The following is an 18,688-nucleotide window of genomic DNA, read 5'->3' as shown; positions in this document are numbered from 1 at the left end:
AATTATAGCAAAAGGTCATGAAGATCAGTACTTTTAATATAAACAATAATACATAAATGAAACATTTTTAGTCAATTACTTTAGGAATGTCATTTTTCCAGGATGTATTTTAATATGCCCAACAGTAACTCTACCTAATTGAAAAATATCAGTCATTTTTTAATGAGCAAATGTATATGTGTATGTATAATCTTTGGCTTGGTCCTAGAATTATAGCAATTCAAAGACCATGAAACAAAGAGCATTCTGAAAGCCATCATCTTGCAGTATATTTATACTTTTATTACCACTTTGTCATTATGTTAGGGGGACAAACCACATTCTCATATTTGCTTACAATTTTATAAACAGTGCTTTCAAAAGATCAGACAAAACTGTTGTTAACACTGTTGCCTGATTCTATATTCTTTTCAGAAGGTTTCAATCATGTCTTCCGACTCTGAGATGGCCATTTTTGGCGAGGCTGCTTCATTCTTGCACAAGTCTGAGAAGGAGCGAATTGAAGCACAGAGCAGACCTTTTGATGCCAAGAATAGCTGCTTTGTGGTACATGCTAAGAAAATATACGTTAGAGGAATGGTCACAGCTAGAGAAGGTGGCAAAGCCACTGTGAAAACCGACGAGGGTGAGGTAAGACTGTAAACAAATTATATATATATATATATATATATATATATATATATATCTAATAATGATAATTAAATATATAATATATAATTATGATAATTAATTCCAGGTGATCCCAGAAAGGAGAAATATATAACTAACTTCATTTTTCTTTTGCTTTTTCAGACTGTAACTGTTAAGGAAGACCAAGTCTTTCCACAGAACCCTCCCAAATTTGACAAAATTGAAGACATGGCCATGCTGACCCATCTGAATGAACCCTCTGTGCTGTATAACCTCTCAGACCGTTATGCTGCCTGGATGATCTATGTGAGTAGATTATTCTCTCCCACTTGCTCTTGCTGTTCTCTTCCTTTTTCACAAATTTTAACGTGTACTAGTATACCCGCGGTAGTGGTGCTGCGGTAGCGTTGTCGCCTCACAGCAAGGCGTTGTCGCGTTCGATTTTCAGCTAGAGCATCTTCTGTGTGGAGGCACGCAGAGAAAGTTTGGAAAGGCAAACAGTCACTATGCCAACCTTTCATACTAGAAGGCTACATTTCAAAGATAATAAATAGAATGTGATGACATTTAATGAAATAAATTATGAATATTTATATTGGAACTTGTTAATCATGTTTAGTTCATTATTTTGTCTATCATTCACTTGGTTTAACAAACCCTGTAGTAAGCTTCACATTTCAAATTCTGGACACATAAGGTGTAGAAAAGCAGGAATTAATTAAGTTCAGTACAATCTGCTTTTTTGCCTCTAATTTTATTCCCATGTCTCTTTACAAACGCAGCCAATGCAAACTTTTATGTTGATTTTTTTACAGGAAATGTTTGAATTCATTATAGTATTGAAGAATTGCTTTCTTCTGTTGTTTTAAATGCAGACATACTCCGGCTTGTTCTGTGCCACTGTTAACCCCTACAAGTGGTTGCCTGTGTATAATCCTGAAGTGGTTGCTGCCTACCGAGGCAAGAAACGTCAAGAAGCTCCTCCCCACATCTTCTCCATCTCTGACAATGCCTATCAGTTCATGTTAACTGGTACGATACAAGCTTTCTAATTTACTCTTCTTCATCCATTACTATTATATATATATATATATATATATATATATATATATATATATATATATATATATTAAGTATGTGTTCTATGCTTTCACAGATCGTGAAAATCAGTCTATCTTGATCACGTAAGTGTAACAAATGAAATATAAGCAATGTCTTTAACTGTGCAAATGACATGAGCTATGCATATAGCAGGAATCTAGCACAATATGTTTTATCTTCTCTTTATCTTCCTTTTCACTAACAGTGGAGAATCTGGTGCAGGAAAGACTGTCAACACAAAACGTGTCATCCAGTACTTTGCAACAATTGCAGCTCTGGGGGACAAGAAGAAGCAAGAACCACAGCCAGCTGGCAAAATACAGGTACATATGCAGTCAGTGTGTTCCGTAACTTCATTAACTAAAATGTATTAAAATAATTATTAATAAATAATATTCTTTTTTAGGGAATGCTAGAAGATCAAATCATCCAGGCTAACCCCCTACTAGAAGCCTTTGGTAATGCCAAGACTGTGAGAAATGACAACTCCTCTCGTTTTGTAAGTTTTGCAAATCTGTGATCATATTATATACTTGTCATAAATAAATGAAGGAAAGACATATTCCTATGCTAAATCAATCTACTCTATACCTAGGGTAAATTTATCAGAATCCAACTGGCTTCTGCTGATATTGAAACCTGTAAGAATGATACATTTTCCTCAGTATTTATTGGCGCATTATCTGAATGCACTTTTTCTATTAAATTTAATTTCCTTACTTATTTCATAGATCTGCTTGAAAAGTCCAGAGTAACATTCCAGCTTCCCACTGAAAGAGGTTACCATATATTCTATCAAATCATGTGCAACAGGAAGCCAGAACTTATTGGTAATACTCAATTCTACTTTATGGTTTTCTGCCATTATTTAATATATGAAACCCTTAGCTGTGACTTGAAAAAAATGTTTTATAGCGATTACAGGGCAAACTAATTTACATGAAAAACTCTTTGCTTAGCAGCTTTTGGACTTTATTATTTAGTTACAATAACAATAAATCAAAAACAAATTAATAATTAAAAGGACAGACATCTTAAATTATAGGAGAGGATCTGAATGTCTTGGATGTGAGATGTGACAAAGACAACATGTGAATGTAGGAGATATAAAACACCAGGGAAGAGGTATAAAAGGCAGTGAAGGAAAATAATAATGTGGAGAGAATAGATTACATTCAGATATGAAATGGATAGGACTATCCTCTAAGGTTAAGTATTGTTTTCTATGTTTCTGTGGTTTAAATGTGGGTAAAACAGACAACTGGAAGTCTGGATGGGCAACCACTTCCTTTCCTGAGCATCAACAACATTCATATGCCTGCATTAAATTCCCATGTATGTACAAGAAGGCATACCTTTTTTGAGTATGACAGTTCAGTCCTGCAATGATATGTGATGCTAAGTTGCAGTTATGTCTGTCCACCGGATGGAGTTGTTCCAGAACTTATATTAATGCTACTGAAGCATGCAACCTCTGTCATGATGGTTACAATACCATTAGACTATCAGCAGAAACAACACAGTTGTATGTATATGCTTCCTAGAATGCCTTCAGCAAATATTGGTTTAGGCTATTTAGTGAGAAAGGCTACATAAAGCAATATGACTATCTGTTGTTTACTGCCTGCAGAGATGTTGTTGATCACCACCAACCCATACGACTTCCCTTTCTGCAGCCAGGGTGAGGTCACTGTAAAAAGCATCAATGATGAAGAAGAGCTGATGGCCACTGATGTAAGTAGCATAGAAAAAAGAGCAATGTTTAACAAATATGCAACACATCTTAGGAAGTCGATATAAAACATTCTTGAATTCTGTTCTAGGGCATTGTAAGACACAATACAATTTACATATTGTCTAGTCGTGATATTACATGGTTTGTATGCAGTTCATCATTTGTACTGAAGTTAGCGAGTTGGCATGTCTTTCAAATTTTGACTCACTACATTTGAAGCAATATGCCTTTAAGCTTGCAGCAAGAAAGGGGACAAGAATATATGAGTGTTCAACAGAACTGTTATTGAGACCTGTTCCATCAATCACTCATCATTGGCTCCCAGATCAATACACTATGAAGATACTTCAAGACTGCACAAGAGCAACATTTGAAGCACTTCCTAATCACATGTTATACGATCTTGCTCTTATCATGGTCAACAAGGAAAGTCAGCTGTTTGGCATTCAATAAACATACTGTCAGAATCCGTGTGTGTGTGTGTGTGTGTGTGTGTGTGTGTGTGTGTGTGTGTGTGTGTGTGTGTGTGTATATATATATATATCTCCACACACACACACACACACACACACACATATATATATATATATATATATATATATATATATTTTTTTTTTTTTTTTTTGTGCACATGTGCACACAGACAAATACACGCACACACACACACACACACACACACACACACACACACACACACACACACACACACACACACACACATTCATGCAAATGGTGCCATATTTCTGCTCAAAATTCCTAAAATTATTAAACAAGAGCTTATTGTGTATACAAATCTTCATTCTGAAATGACTTTCATTAATGGATTTATTTCTGCCTACACAACTCATATATCTTCTCTTTAGTTTTCAAATTCAGATTATTGCAGTTTGATTTTTTTTGGTCTATTTGTATCTCAAATTTTCTATGCAAATAACATTTTAAATGTTTTCTCATTTCAATTGCCAAATCAATGAGGTCATACATTACTGCAAAAGTAGCAGAAACATTTCTTTTTTATAGCCAGGAGTTAATTTATTGAATTTATGACTCTTTAATTAACTAGCAGAACAGATTTATCAAACATGTAGGTAAAACAAAGATAACAGTAGTTTTGAGACAGTAAATTGATTCTAGTTTCAGATGGATATTTTTAGCTGGTCTGTGATAAACCAGTTGTGGCTACAGAAAGAACGCTATGACCTCTTGAGTGCAGTGGTTTATGCACAGAAAGGTAACAAGGATGTCATATTCTATATAGAATTAGCAGGGACATATACCGAGTTTTTTGAACAAGACCTTTTTCTATGGACAAACTGTACAAACCTCACAGCTGTTCAAAAGTGTACTTTTCTGCACTTTTTGTCTCCCTGTCTGTCAGTCATCAATGCTTACTCAGCCAGTTTGCCCATTTGTTCTTCATCACTGGGTTAAAGGTTGACTGGGATGGGCTACCATTTGATCAGCCATCAAGGGTGGTTCACAGATTTTTCCATTATAACTTAGTTTCCCAGTGATTGCTCGGATAAACAGGGGAAGGGGGCCATGCAATGGACTCAGTGCACTGCTATCATCTCTCACCTCTGCAAGTGAAATTACCAGCAAGCAATCTCCATGCCTGAAGCACAGGAACTAGCTTCTCTGGCTCTACCAGGGAAAATCATACTTCCTCATCTGCTCCCTGAGTGCCTGCAACCCTCTCCACACCTTGGGAAAGGTAGACAAGCATATTCCTCACCCTTCTCTCCCCTGCCCGATATTGAAGCTGATTCCTTTAAGAATGTGGGTGAGTTATGGGGTAAGTTGTGGGAGGTGCCCTTACCCTGTATGAAAAAAGTCATGCAATTTCTTTCATTGTTTCAATGCCATTTAAACAGATGACACCATTTAAGCTGGTTTTCAACTTTTATAATTTTAACTATACCTGATTTATCTATCTATCTATGTATCTATCTATCTATAACCACCCATTTTATGAAACAAATTGGTGCTGCAGCTAATTCTCTTTCCTTCTGTTATAACAACAGGAAGCTATTGATATTTTGGGCTTCACTAATGAAGAAAAAATTGGCATCTACAAGATAACCGGGGCGATCATGCATCACAGCAACTTGAAGTTCAAGCAGAAGCAACGTGAGAAGCAGGCAGAGCCCGATGGCACTGAAGGTTGGCACTTTTTTCTACTTTAGTGCTAGTCAGAATGGTTATGTTACACCTGCAAACGTCAGTTGATTGCATCTCAGATGTTGTTGTTACACTTAATCTTACCAAATGCATATATATATATAGATAGACATGATACATAGAACCAAGATTAAAAGGATGTCCAGGAGAAACTCATCTAATCCCTCAGCTGGGTGAACTGGCTGTTTGAAAAAGCACACATTCAAAAATAAATTTGAAGAAACACCATGATTTTCTTTACTATATTATGCAAATAGATTATTTCTCTACCTAGCTATCTGTCTTTTAAGGAAATTATTTGTTACATTTGTTTGAAATATTAATTAGTGTGCTTATTTATAATTTGTTATACATAATCGCCAATGGTTTTAGCAGCAATATTGCTCTGTGTTGCTTTCTTTAACATAAAAAGATAGCCTGTTAATTTGCAGGTAAGATGATTATTATAACTTCTAGGTATAGTGTTCTAAAAAATGTAAGGGTTTTGTTTTGTTTTCATAGAGAGTACAATAACATGCTGTCTAACTTCTATATTACAATATGCACCATTAGGCACGTGAGCTAATTGCACAGTGCTTCACAGAAGATTAATGCACTTACTCAGATTATAAAATAAATTATGAAATAAGTAGTGGGGCCACCTGTGAAAAACTGTAATTTTGCTCTTATCAAACAGTGGCTGATAAGATTGCTTATCTGATGGGCCTGAACTCTGCAGACCTGCTCAAAGCCCTCTGCTACCCAAGAGTAAAAGTTGGAAATGAATTTGTTACCAAGGGTCAAAATGTCTCACAGGTAAATAATTACAAATTTTTGTAGCTTTTTAACATAATTTGTTCCATTACCTATAAGTTCTGTTGAACATTTACTAACAATTTTTTTTCACTTTTTTAGGTGTACAATGCTATTGGTGCCCTGGTTAGGTCCGTTTATGAGAAACTGTTCTTGTGGATGGTGCTGCGTATCAACCAGCAGCTGGATACTAAGCAAGCAAGACAGTTCTTCATTGGTGTCCTGGATATTGCTGGCTTTGAGATTTTTGATGTAAGTTTTATACATTAATGATACAAGCACGATCACAAAAATACAGCATGCAAAAGTCGCTTACATCGTTTCTTTGTCTTCTGCACGCAGTACAACACATTGGAACAGCTGTGTATCAACTTTACCAACGAGAAACTGCAACAGTTTTTCAACCACACTATGTTTGTCCTGGAACAAGAAGAGTACAAGAAGGAAGGCATTGACTGGGAGTTCATTGACTTTGGTATGGACCTGGCTGCTTGTATTGAGCTGATTGAGAAGGTGAGTGATGCTTTCATCCGAAATAGTGTTTGTTTTTGGAAAATTATAATTTCTAAATTTATAATAGTAATATTCTCTTTTCTAGCCTATGGGCATTTTCTCCATCCTTGAAGAGGAGTGCATGTTCCCCAAGGCCACAGACACTTCCTTCAAGAACAAGCTCTATGAACAGCATCTTGGAAAGTCCAACAACCTCTAGAAGCCTAAACCTGCCAAAGGAAAGGTTGAAGCTCACTTCTCACTGGTGCACTATGCTGGCACTGTAGATTACAACATCACTGGATGGCTGGACAAGAATAAGGACCCACTGAATGAAACCGTTCTGGGGCTCTACCAGAAATCTTCCCTAAAACTGCTTGCCTTCCTTTCTGCAGCCTTTGGAGGTGGAGCTGAAGGTAATTATGATGGCATAAAACCATAAAGATCAGTGTTGTGCCATGCTTTATATCATGATGTAATGCAATCATCCAACAAATAACATTATCTGATTTGGGATAACATCTTTTACCCATCATCACATTTCAAGTTCCATCATATTTTCCTTAATAATACCAGAAATCCAAAAAAATGGTTTCTTTACTAAGAGTGCTTATGAGGATTCATTACAGGATTTAATTCAAGGTTAAAGTCCTGCAGTTCAAAAGAAAAAAGTTATTAAATCTTTATGTAAACATAGTACAGTATGTATACTTAAGACTTTGCGTACTTTGTATGTTTAGTTAAGAATTGTATACTGTTTTCCAGTACACAGAACATATCCCCCACAGCACAACAAAATTAATAATTTCCATGGTAAAGAATGCTCTAGTTAATTGCAATAGCCTTCTGCATATTCATTAACATAATCCTGACACTTAACAACAGCCCATAATACGCTTCATTGTGTTATGTACAGGGATCTACACAAATGCTACTGCCTTGAGCCGAAGTATCATGTATGCCACTCTTCATTGATTCAGCCTACAAGACACAGATTTGGGTATCATATCTATATCTATCTATCTATCTATATATATATATATATATATATATATATATTTATAGCTATACCTCTGTCTATGTGTATATATATATATATATATATATATATATATATATATATATATATATATATATATATATATATATACACACACACATACACACACACCCACAAATCTACTTTACATGTCTGAAAACTCAAAATACTGAATTTCATTTGACTGAGACCATAATACCAAACATTCAAAAATACTGAAAACTCATGTGACTGAGTCTCATTATACTGAAAGCTTACAATGCTGAATTTCAAAATACTGAATTTTAAGCCACAGACATGCACACTTACAACACCAATGACTAACTCTTTCCAAAACTTAAAAAACATTTACTTACCCTCATAACAGAAAATGGACAAATATAAAACCAAACTAGGTGGGTGGCTAAACCTCTCACACTCCCCCAACTATATATACTAACTCCAGGATCACACTATAGTGGGGAAAAGGGCATACATCCTTTATTTTTACTTACCTTACAGTATTGTACACACTGCCACTACTGACAGGAGCACACAAAACGTCCACCATATTACTTTAAATACTTCCCATAAAAATGTAGAGACATACCCATACTTAGAAATACTACAACACTACTTTCTACGCTACTATCAGTAGTCTGACAGTTGGCACTTTAAGTTACAGTAATTTTTTTTTTTACCACAAATAAGTCACAGGTGAAGGGAAACACGCATCATGTCTAAGGCTTTAAATTCAGTATTTTGAAATTCAGCACTGTAAGCTTTCAGTAATGAGACTTAGTCAAATGAGTTTTAAGTATTTTGAATGTTTGGTATTGTGGTCTCAGTCAAATGAAATTCACACACACACACACACACACACACACACACACAGATATATATATATATATATATATATATATATATATATAGGTGCAGAATCTTTTGTTGAAGTGGCTTTTTCGAGAGTGAAAAAGCCAGTACAGTTGATTGAAAATATCAGCTGATGGAAAAGTACCAACTTTTTTCACCAGGAGATCATGGTATAGTACTGACTGGGGCATATGCCTTTTCCTCACTGAAGTGCAATCTCAGACTTGGTATATATGATTAGCAGTGGGGGGGGGGTCCAAGGGGGGGGGGGCTTGCTCCTCCTGCAAAACTGGTTGAGTGTTTTTTTTTTTTAATCCTTTATGGATCAATGTTTTTCTGTTTTCACCATGTGAGATCAATTAAGTTAATGTTGAGAATTCATTATATTATTATTATTAGTAGTAGTAATGGTAGTAGTAGTAAACGTTTTCTGCACATATTTCTAATCAGTCTATTCAGGAGTGAACTATTTTAGTTCTGGAAAGAAAAGCAAAAAAACCCCTGAAAACTAAATAATCTGTTCTGAGTTCCTTTGCATGCACAGTAAAGTTTTATAAAAGTGATGGCGTACATTTTTGTGCACATAAACCTTCTTATATTTATCTGCATTCAGTATTTCCTTTCTTTTCATCTCTTTTAGAGGCTGGTGGAAAGAAGGGTGGTGGTAAAAAGAAGGGTTCTTCTTTCCAGACAGTATCTGCTGTCTTCAGGGTAGGTATAGACAAAGAAATTAGCATCACTACAAAATTATTTATCTCACTCTATGAAACATTTTTATAACAGGTACAGAACTAAATATTCTACCTTCTATTTGGTGAATTTCAGGAAAACTTGAACAAGCTGATGACTAACTTGAGAAGCACTCATCCCCACTTTGTGCGCTGTCTGATTCCCAATGAAACCAAAACACCAGGTAATTATGCATATTGTATATACATGCATACATATTTACATACCAACATACATACATGCATACACATATATGAAAAAAACAGCGACAGACTGAGTGACTTAGCAACTTGCATTTTTATTTGTTTTAGGTGTAATGGACAATGAGCTTCTACTGCATCAGTTAAGATGTAATGGTGTCTTAGAAGGGATCAGGATTTGCAGAAAAGGATTCCCAAGTAGGATCCTCTATGCTGATTTTAAGCAAAGGTTTGTTTTATTTCTTGTTTTATCTTATCAGCTATGATTTAACATAAAGCATCTACAAAGCAGCAAATATTTCAATGCATGTTTACATGTGAAAGGTATACCAGTATTGGTTTAATATTTCTAAAACAACAATGCAGTCCTCTATAAACTCAGGCACTGTAAATCAGCACTGAGAAGGGTTTATTTATTTATTTGAATTTATTTACTGTGGTAGAGCACTGATCAATTCTGACAAATTTCAGTTTCTGCCCACTGTCAAACCTGGCCCGACATGCAAATTAGACAAGAGTACAATAAAACATAAGTGACAGTAAAATAGTACAATGGTAGGGCAAAGCTTTGGAAACATAATGTGTATGCCACGGTAGTACGGCGGTAGCGTTGTTACCTCACAGCAAGAGGTTCTCCCGTTCGATTCTCGGCTGGGCTTGGGAGTGCCTTCTGTGTGGAGTCTGCATGTCCTCCCCGCGGTTGGGTAGCACTGAAAGACATGCGTGCGTAAATGGGCGTGCCTTCGTTGAAGGTTGGGCGTCGAGCTGGCACCTTGGCATTTCGTAAAAAAATCTACTGCCAATCATTAGCGGACTGGAGTTTCGCTGTGGTGACCCCTTACCGGGAAAAGCCGAAAGACAAACAACAACGCAACATTAAGTTGAAATATGTGCAAAAGTTTCAAAACATTTGAGAAATTAGAGTAGAATAAATGAGATTTGTTAAGGGAACAAGGATCTTACTGTCTGAGTTGCTGTCGGGAAAAGTTAAAGTAGACTTAAGTGATCTAACCGGATGAGTAACAGGTACATTCTGCTTCATTAACTAAACATGATAGTAATACAGAATGGAACTTGGGAGAAGGGAACGAGTTTTTAATTTCAGATGGGAAGGGACTTCCACAGTCTTTAACTTTTACAGTGTTAAAAATTATATGGGAATTATAATATAAATAATAGTACAAGAGTAATAATTGATACATATTACAAAATAAAAGTATTGTATTTATGATAATAGGTCTGCTTACTAAAGCCAAATCTATTTCAAAAACAGATACAGGGTCCTGAATGCAAGTGCCATCCCTGAGGGTCTGTTCATTGACAGTAAGAAGGCATCAGAAAAACTTCTGGGATCCATTGATGTAGATCACACCCAGTACAGATTTGGACACACTAAGGTAAGAAATAGTATATGTCAGATAAAGTTCAACATAAATACACTGAAATTCTTGAATGTTATATTAACTACTGCAAAAGCTAAAACAGTGCATTCCTAAATTACTTCATGTTATATAGGTATTCTTCAAAGCTGGTCTTTTGGGTACCCTTGAGGAAATGCGAGATGAGAAACTTGCAATGCTTATCACTCGTACACAAGCCATCTGTCGTGGTTATGTAATGAGACTTGAATTTAAGAAGATGATGGAAAGGAGGTACATGATAGAGCAGTATTTAGCCTGGCTTACACAAAGTCCAATTGAAGCATATATTAAATAATGACTGTGTTGCTTTCTTAACAGGGAATCCATTTTTACCATCCAGTATAACGTCAGATCATTCATGAATGTCAAGACCTGGCCATGGATGCAGCTGTACTTCAAAATAAAGCCTTTGCTGAAGAGTGCAGAGTCTGAGAAAGAAATGGCCAACATGAAGGAAGAGTTTGAAAAGACCAAGGCCGAACTGGCAAAGTCAGAGGCCAGAAGAAAGGAACTAGAAGAGAAAATGATTGCCCTCACACAGGAGAAGAATGACCTTCAACTATCTGTTCAATCGGTAAGCAAATCATAACTTCTTATTACAACTAAAAATAAGGTTAATGTGTTCTGAGAACAATTTAAATAAAAAATATTCTATAAATAACTTTAACAGGAAACTGAGGCCCTAGCAGATGCAGAAGAAAGATGTGATGGACTCATCAAGAGTAAGATTCAGCTTGAAGCCAAAGTCAAAGAGCTGAATGAAAGGCTGGAAGATGAGGAGGAATCAAATGCTGAGTTAACAGCCAAAAAAAGGAAGCTGGAGGATGAGTGTTCAGAGCTTAAGAAAGACATTGACGACTTAGAACTCACTCTGGCAAAGGTTGAGAAGGAGAAACATGCCACTGAAAATAAGGTATATTATATGTTAAAAACTTGTAGGGGGCACTCATTTGCTGTAGTTTGTTTTCACTTCTAGATATTATAAAATAGGAAAATCACATACTTTTCTATCTAAATTAGGTAAAAAATCTGACAGAAGAACTAGCAAGCCTTGATGAAGGCATTGCTAAGCTAAATAAGGAGAAGAAGGCCCTTCAAGAGGCTCACCAGCAGACTCTTGATGACCTTCAGGCTGAAGAAGACAAAGTCAACACTCTGACAAAGGCCAAGACAAAGCTTGAACAGCAAGTTGATGATGTAAGTATATGCTTGCTAAAGAGAAAATATGACTATTTGTTTTTAGTAGAATAACAACTACTTTTTTTATTTCTACTTGTAGCTTGAGGGTTCTCTGGAGCAAGAAAAGAAGCTGAGAATGGATCTTGAAAGAGCAAAGAGGAAGCTTGAAGGAGATTTAAAATTTTCTCAAGAAACTATTTTGGATCTAGAAAATGATAAACAGCACGCTGAAGAAAAGCTTAAAAAGTCAGTAAAAAAATCCTAACTATAAGCTAAACATATAATCTGTTTTCAGTATAGCAGACTTAACTTTAAATTTCTGCTCATAGGAAAGATTTTGAACTCAGCCAGTTGCAGAGCAAAATAGAAGATGAACAAGCTTTAGGAACACAACTTCAGAAAAAAATCAAAGAACTTCAGGTACTGTTTAATAATAATAATAATAATAAATGGTAGTTGCCCATATAGCATTACAGATTATATTCATTCTGTCATTTGACTTCAGGCTCGTATTGAAGAACTTGAAGAAGAAATTGAAGCTGAACGTGCGTTTAGAGCAAAAATAGAAAAGCAGAGGTCTGATCTTGCCAGGGAACTAGAAGAAATCAGTGAAAGACTTGAAGAAGCTGGTGGTGCAACTGCTGCCCAGATTGAGATGAACAAAAAGCGTGAAGCAGAGTTTCAGAAACTGCGCCGGGATCTGGAAGAGGCCACACTGCAACACGAAGCCACATCTGCCGCTCTCCGTAAGAAACAGGCTGATACTGTAGCAGAACTTGGGGAGCAGATTGATAACTTGCAACGTGTGAAGCAAAAACTCGAGAAGGAAAAAAGTGAGCTGAAGATGGAAATTGATGATCTTGCCAGCAACATGGAATCTGTTTCAAAATCAGAGGTATGTTTTACAAAAAAGATAATATGCATAGCAGAAGAGCTTCTGAATATATTATTCATTATCTGAAACTCTGAATTGTAGGCAAACCTTGAAAAACTTGCCCGTTCACTAGAGGATAAACTCAGTGAAATTAAGACAAAGGATGATGAACACATTCGCCTTATAAGTGACTTAACTGCACAGAGGGCTCGGCTACAGACAGAAACTGGTAATAGTATGCTGTATAAAACCATACTTTGTTATTTTCCCTATGTCAGTCAGGGATTCATTAATTACTTCATTCTCTAATTATCCAATTTATACAAATACAAAATGAAATATGCATTATCTTGCTGAATGACTAGTCTTTTTTGGCATTAAGATGGTAAATGTCTAGCCCAATTGCATTACTTTAGCTTACCATTCATCATTCAACACCATTCCAAGTACTTCACCCAGACAACTGGTTCCTGCTTAGTGAGGCATTCTGTTCCATGGGGGGTGAAGAATGAGTGCAGCTATCATGAGTGCATAATCAGGATTTTTTCAGCTGTACGCCTCCTCATTTTGATGTAGTACAGTTATTCAGTGTTGTCGTCAGAAAACTAGCGGAGGAATATCACTCTTCGCATTTACCTCTAGAACATCCATTCAAGCTCTGGTTTCCTTTGTGATGCTAGAATTCTGGACCAAAACCCACACATGTGGATCCATCTTGAAGTATTTCATACTAGTTCTACAGAATAGGTAAACAAATGAAAAGTCAAGGGTACTCCCTTACTAGTTAACCACCTCTGTGCTTTTTGTGGGAAGGAGGGGCAAGCCCTCTGTACACCCCCCCTCACCCTCCAAACTTTTATATAACAAATCCACAGTCACATTACTTTGACAGGAAAGGAAAAATAATGGAACTGAACCACCAGCTCACTGTGATAAAGCAAACTGCAGTATTACTTACAAATCTTTAAGAAATGAATGCCACTAATCAGTTACAATTGTTAAATTTACTGAAGAATATCATCAGATCTACTCTGATTAGATCACTTTTTTTAGACAATTTGTGACTGGATAAAGTGATAGACCACTTGAATGACATAATATATCCATCTGTCTATCTGTCATTATGCAGGAATGTCCTTACATTGAATGCACATGTGAGAGCAACATAACTAGCTGTAAGAAACTACTTACATATGCAAGTAAACTAACATAATGCACACCTGATCAAGACACAAGGAAATGTGCAAGGCTGAAAATTAGCTGAAAGGGTCTGCTGACCAGACCATTTATTTAGTTATCAAATTAAAATGAATAAATAAAATAATTAAAGCACAGTTTATTGTAAAGAAATGATCACACACACAACCAATGGAATACAATGCACACCTAATCAATACACAATGTGCATGGCATCCTTAAGTATATATATTAGTGTATGCCATTAATTCAAATGCATATGCAATTGTAGTAAACTCATTGTAAGAAAGAAAATGCATATTCAGCCAATCAAACACAATGCACACCTGAATGAGTCACACTGAAATGTGTATGGCACCTAACAGCCAAGAAATATAACAAATAATGCAACATTCCGACCCACGTATGTGTCAAGAACCAATGTGTTAGGGACAGATATCAATACCTGGACCATCAAATTTACTACAAACAACACTGCACCCTCCTGCACCCCTATACCACTATAACTTCATATATATAACCCTGTGATTCTAAGACATTATTGGCAAGGAAATTCCTCTTAGTTCACTATTCTGCAATCTGCATAGTTGAATTCAGCTGTCTTGTGCTACATTCTGTGCTATTACAACATTCCTGAGGATACCAAAAGTGGCTTTTAATGCCCAGTGTCATGTTTTCTGCTGCTCCAACCACATATGAATATACCACCTTCATTGAACAGACATGAGTCTGTCACATCAGAAATAGATCAGCTTTGCACTTATCTGCCTGTGATATATGAATAAGCACTAAGTCACTTGTGCAGCTGAACATTTCTGTGCATCCCAAATATATGTTACATATGTAAACAGTTTTCTAGTTGGATTCCTGGCCAAGCGCTACTTTTGTGTGAAGTTTGCATGTCCTCCCTGCATCTGCTTTAGTTTTTTCTGGATGCCTCAGTTTCTTTCCATCTCCCAAAGACATACAGTGGGTAAGTTGGCATTCTCCAATTGCCCGTAGGTGTGTGAGAATGTGCATTTTCTAACAGACAGAATGGGTTTCAATGCCTTTCACCCACTGGCTGCCAGCATAAGCTCCAGCATTCCCATCTCCCTGCAAAAGTAAAAGTGGGTTATTGGAAAATGGATATGTGCATAAAATTAAAAGATCCTACTAGAAAGCAGGATGCAATAAGGAATAAATATTTCAAATATTTTTTTGCAGGTGAACTTGCACGCCAACTTGAAGAAAAAGAATCCCTGATTTCACAGCTGACAAGAGGAAAACAAGCATTCACTCAACAGACAGAGGAACTGAAGAGACAACTGGAAGAGGAAGTTAAGGTACTATGTGTAACATTATACTCAAAAAAATAAATATTATGTATAACTATGTAAGCTCAAAATTATATTATTTGTTATCCATAGCAGTGAGATTAAAATGAGTTAAGTATCCTTTTATTCTAGTTACTAACTTGTTCCAGATTCATTTATATTTCTTAGCTATTATTTTCTTGAAAAAATAATACAGGCATTATGGTCAGTAAAATGGTTGAAATTAATAAAAATGATGTCAGGCAATGTATTATTAAAAGTGTTACAGATGCACTATAAATAACTATCTATGTTTCAAGAATTCATTCTCTCATCAAATACTTTGTACTATAAGAAGAGCTTCAGTTCTGTTGAAAATAATTTTGTGTATGTTACAGCAATTTTTTCCATTGTCAATTAACTTCAATTGATGTTACAATTACAAAACTTCTTATACTTTCAAATAACTTATATTAACACTTAACCATTTTAACCTTAGCCATTCCCGAGAAAGGTCTGCGACCAGTGTACCAAATTGCTTAAAAATGGTAAAAATTAAATTGAGAGTAAAATACTGCATCTTGACATGATAACCATACATTGCAGTTTTAGTGGTGCAACAGGCTGTTGACACTCCAGTACAGCATAAGGATGGTTCTATACTTCGGAGTGTGCCGTCCTGTGGATGATATGTTAAACCAATCCCAAAGCACCTATTGAAAGGAGTAGGTGAAGTTCCCCGATGCCCTGGGCCAAATTTCCCCTAGTAGTAGAAATACCACTTTGGGTCTCTCCTGAAAAGAGGCTACTTACCCTAGTGGAACTAACCTGGTTAACAAAGGATAAATACATAAATAAACAGAGCTTAAATTTCTGATACTGCAGAAACGCATAAGGTGCTACTCAAGCATAAATAATGCATTACTAAAACTGATGTATACATTTTGATGACAGGCCAAGAATGCTCTGGCACATGCCCTGCAGTCTGCCCGCCATGACTGTGACCTGCTACGTGAACAGTTTGAGGAGGAGCAGGAAGCCAAAGCTGAACTTTAAAGATCCATGTCCAAAGCCAATAGCGAAGTTTAACAGTGGCGAACCAAATATGAAACTGATGCTATCCAGCGCACTGAAGAATTGGAAGAAGCAAAGTAGGTTTTATATTACATTTAAATCCTATTTGAATATACATTATGAATGATTTAATAATGTTTTCCTTTTATAATTAAAGGAAAAAGCTTGCCCAACGCCTGCAGGAAGCTGAGGAACAAATTGAGGCTGTGAACTCCAAATGCGCTTCCTTAGAAAAGACCAAGCAGAGACTTCAAGCTGAAGTTGAAGATCTGATGATTGACGTTGAGAGATCAAACTCTGCAGCTCTAACTCTTGACAAAAAGCAGAGAAACTTTGACAAGGTAAATTATAGTACTTGTTAATGGTATTTTACTTGTCTGAACATACCTACCATATCTTACAGGTAGAACTTACTCTATTTGTATTTTTCTCCAAAGGTTCTGGCAGAATGGAAACAGAAGCATGAAGAAGGTCAGGCTGAAATGGAAGCTGCTCAAAAGGAATCCCGTAGCCTCAGTACAGAGATTTTCAAACTGAAAAATGCCTATGAAGAAACCCTGGACCAACTTGAAACTATGAAACCTGAAAATAAGAACCTGCAACGTAAGTTTTAGGGAAGACAAAATAAGTACATTTTAACATATTAAGTCAGGATTTATGAAGCAGGAAAGATTATGTCACCAGAGTAAGTAGGAATAAGTTGTTTCCAGAATGGTATGGGATGCCAGGACCAGTATACAGAATGACTCCAACACCTTCATATACATATACGATTATATATATATATATGTATATATATATATATATATATATATATATATATATATATATATATATATATATATATATATATATATATATATATACGCACACACACACACACACACACACACACACACACACACACACACACACACACACACACACACACACACACACACACACACACACACACACACACGCACGCATACACTCGCACACACACAGGAGCGCTACAAAATCCTGAAAGCCCAAAATCCTGAGACCAAAATCTTGAAAGTTCAAAATACTGAAAACTCAAAATGCTGAATCTCATTATTTATTTATTTATTCATTTATTTATATTTGTTGACCGGGAGTGTTCGACTGGACGTAGGTCCATTTTCAGCAGAGGCCCGAGGAGAAAAGCTCCACAGTAAAACAAACAGACAGTAGTTACATTGGATTACATAGCGATTAACAATTTACATAGCAATTACTTACAACATATTTACAGATGAAGAACATAGTACATCAGTAGACAACTAGAATCTTTATCTGTGAAGTACATAACAGACATTAACAAATGTTACAATAAGAAGTTCCTGCTGTATAATAAGTACTAGGCTTATGAGCATCTGAGCTTGCTATAATCAAGGTAGTTAGTGGAGTGGGAAGAATGGTAGTGGTTGGATGGGGTGGGTGATATTAGAGTGGGAGTTGCAAGGGCATAGCCAGCATGTTTTTAGGTGTGCTTTTAGTACAGTTTTGAAGTGGGTGCATGATGATATGGAGGTAATTGTGGGTGGGAGGGAGTTCCATAATTTGGCTATGGTGCAAGAGAATAGTGCTTCACCAGCAGAGTTACTGACTTTAGTGATCTGCAAGTGATTTTTGTTGCTGCATCTTAGTGGTCTGGTGGTGCGATAGGGTTGGAGTAGATTCTGGAGGGATGGGACATTTAGTGGATGGTTTACTAGTTTGTGGGCGAGTGAGAGTTGATACCATTGGAGGAGGTGAGGCAGTCTCATAATACTGAAAAACACAGGATACCAACACTTATTATATTCCAGCACAAGTACATACAGAAACAAATAAAAAAATACCATATTACTCTTTTCCAAATATAAGCAGGGGGCGCTTGCCCCCTGCAGCCCCT

General features: G+C 36.3%; 1 pseudogene; it reads left to right on the top strand.

The window, feature by feature from the left end:
- The first annotated feature begins 426 nt into the window (after nt 1-426).
- Nucleotides 427-18,688, top strand: part of LOC122809094 — a 29,872-nt pseudogene continuing 11,610 nt past the window's right edge.

This window comes from Protopterus annectens, chromosome 8.part0 (genome assembly GCF_019279795.1).
Source record: "Protopterus annectens isolate FY-2018-M chromosome 8.part0, PAN1.0, whole genome shotgun sequence".
Taxonomy (NCBI): Eukaryota; Metazoa; Chordata; order Ceratodontiformes; family Protopteridae; genus Protopterus; species Protopterus annectens.
Note: the sequence above shows the minus strand (reverse complement) of the source record. Positions and strands in the feature narration are given on the sequence as shown.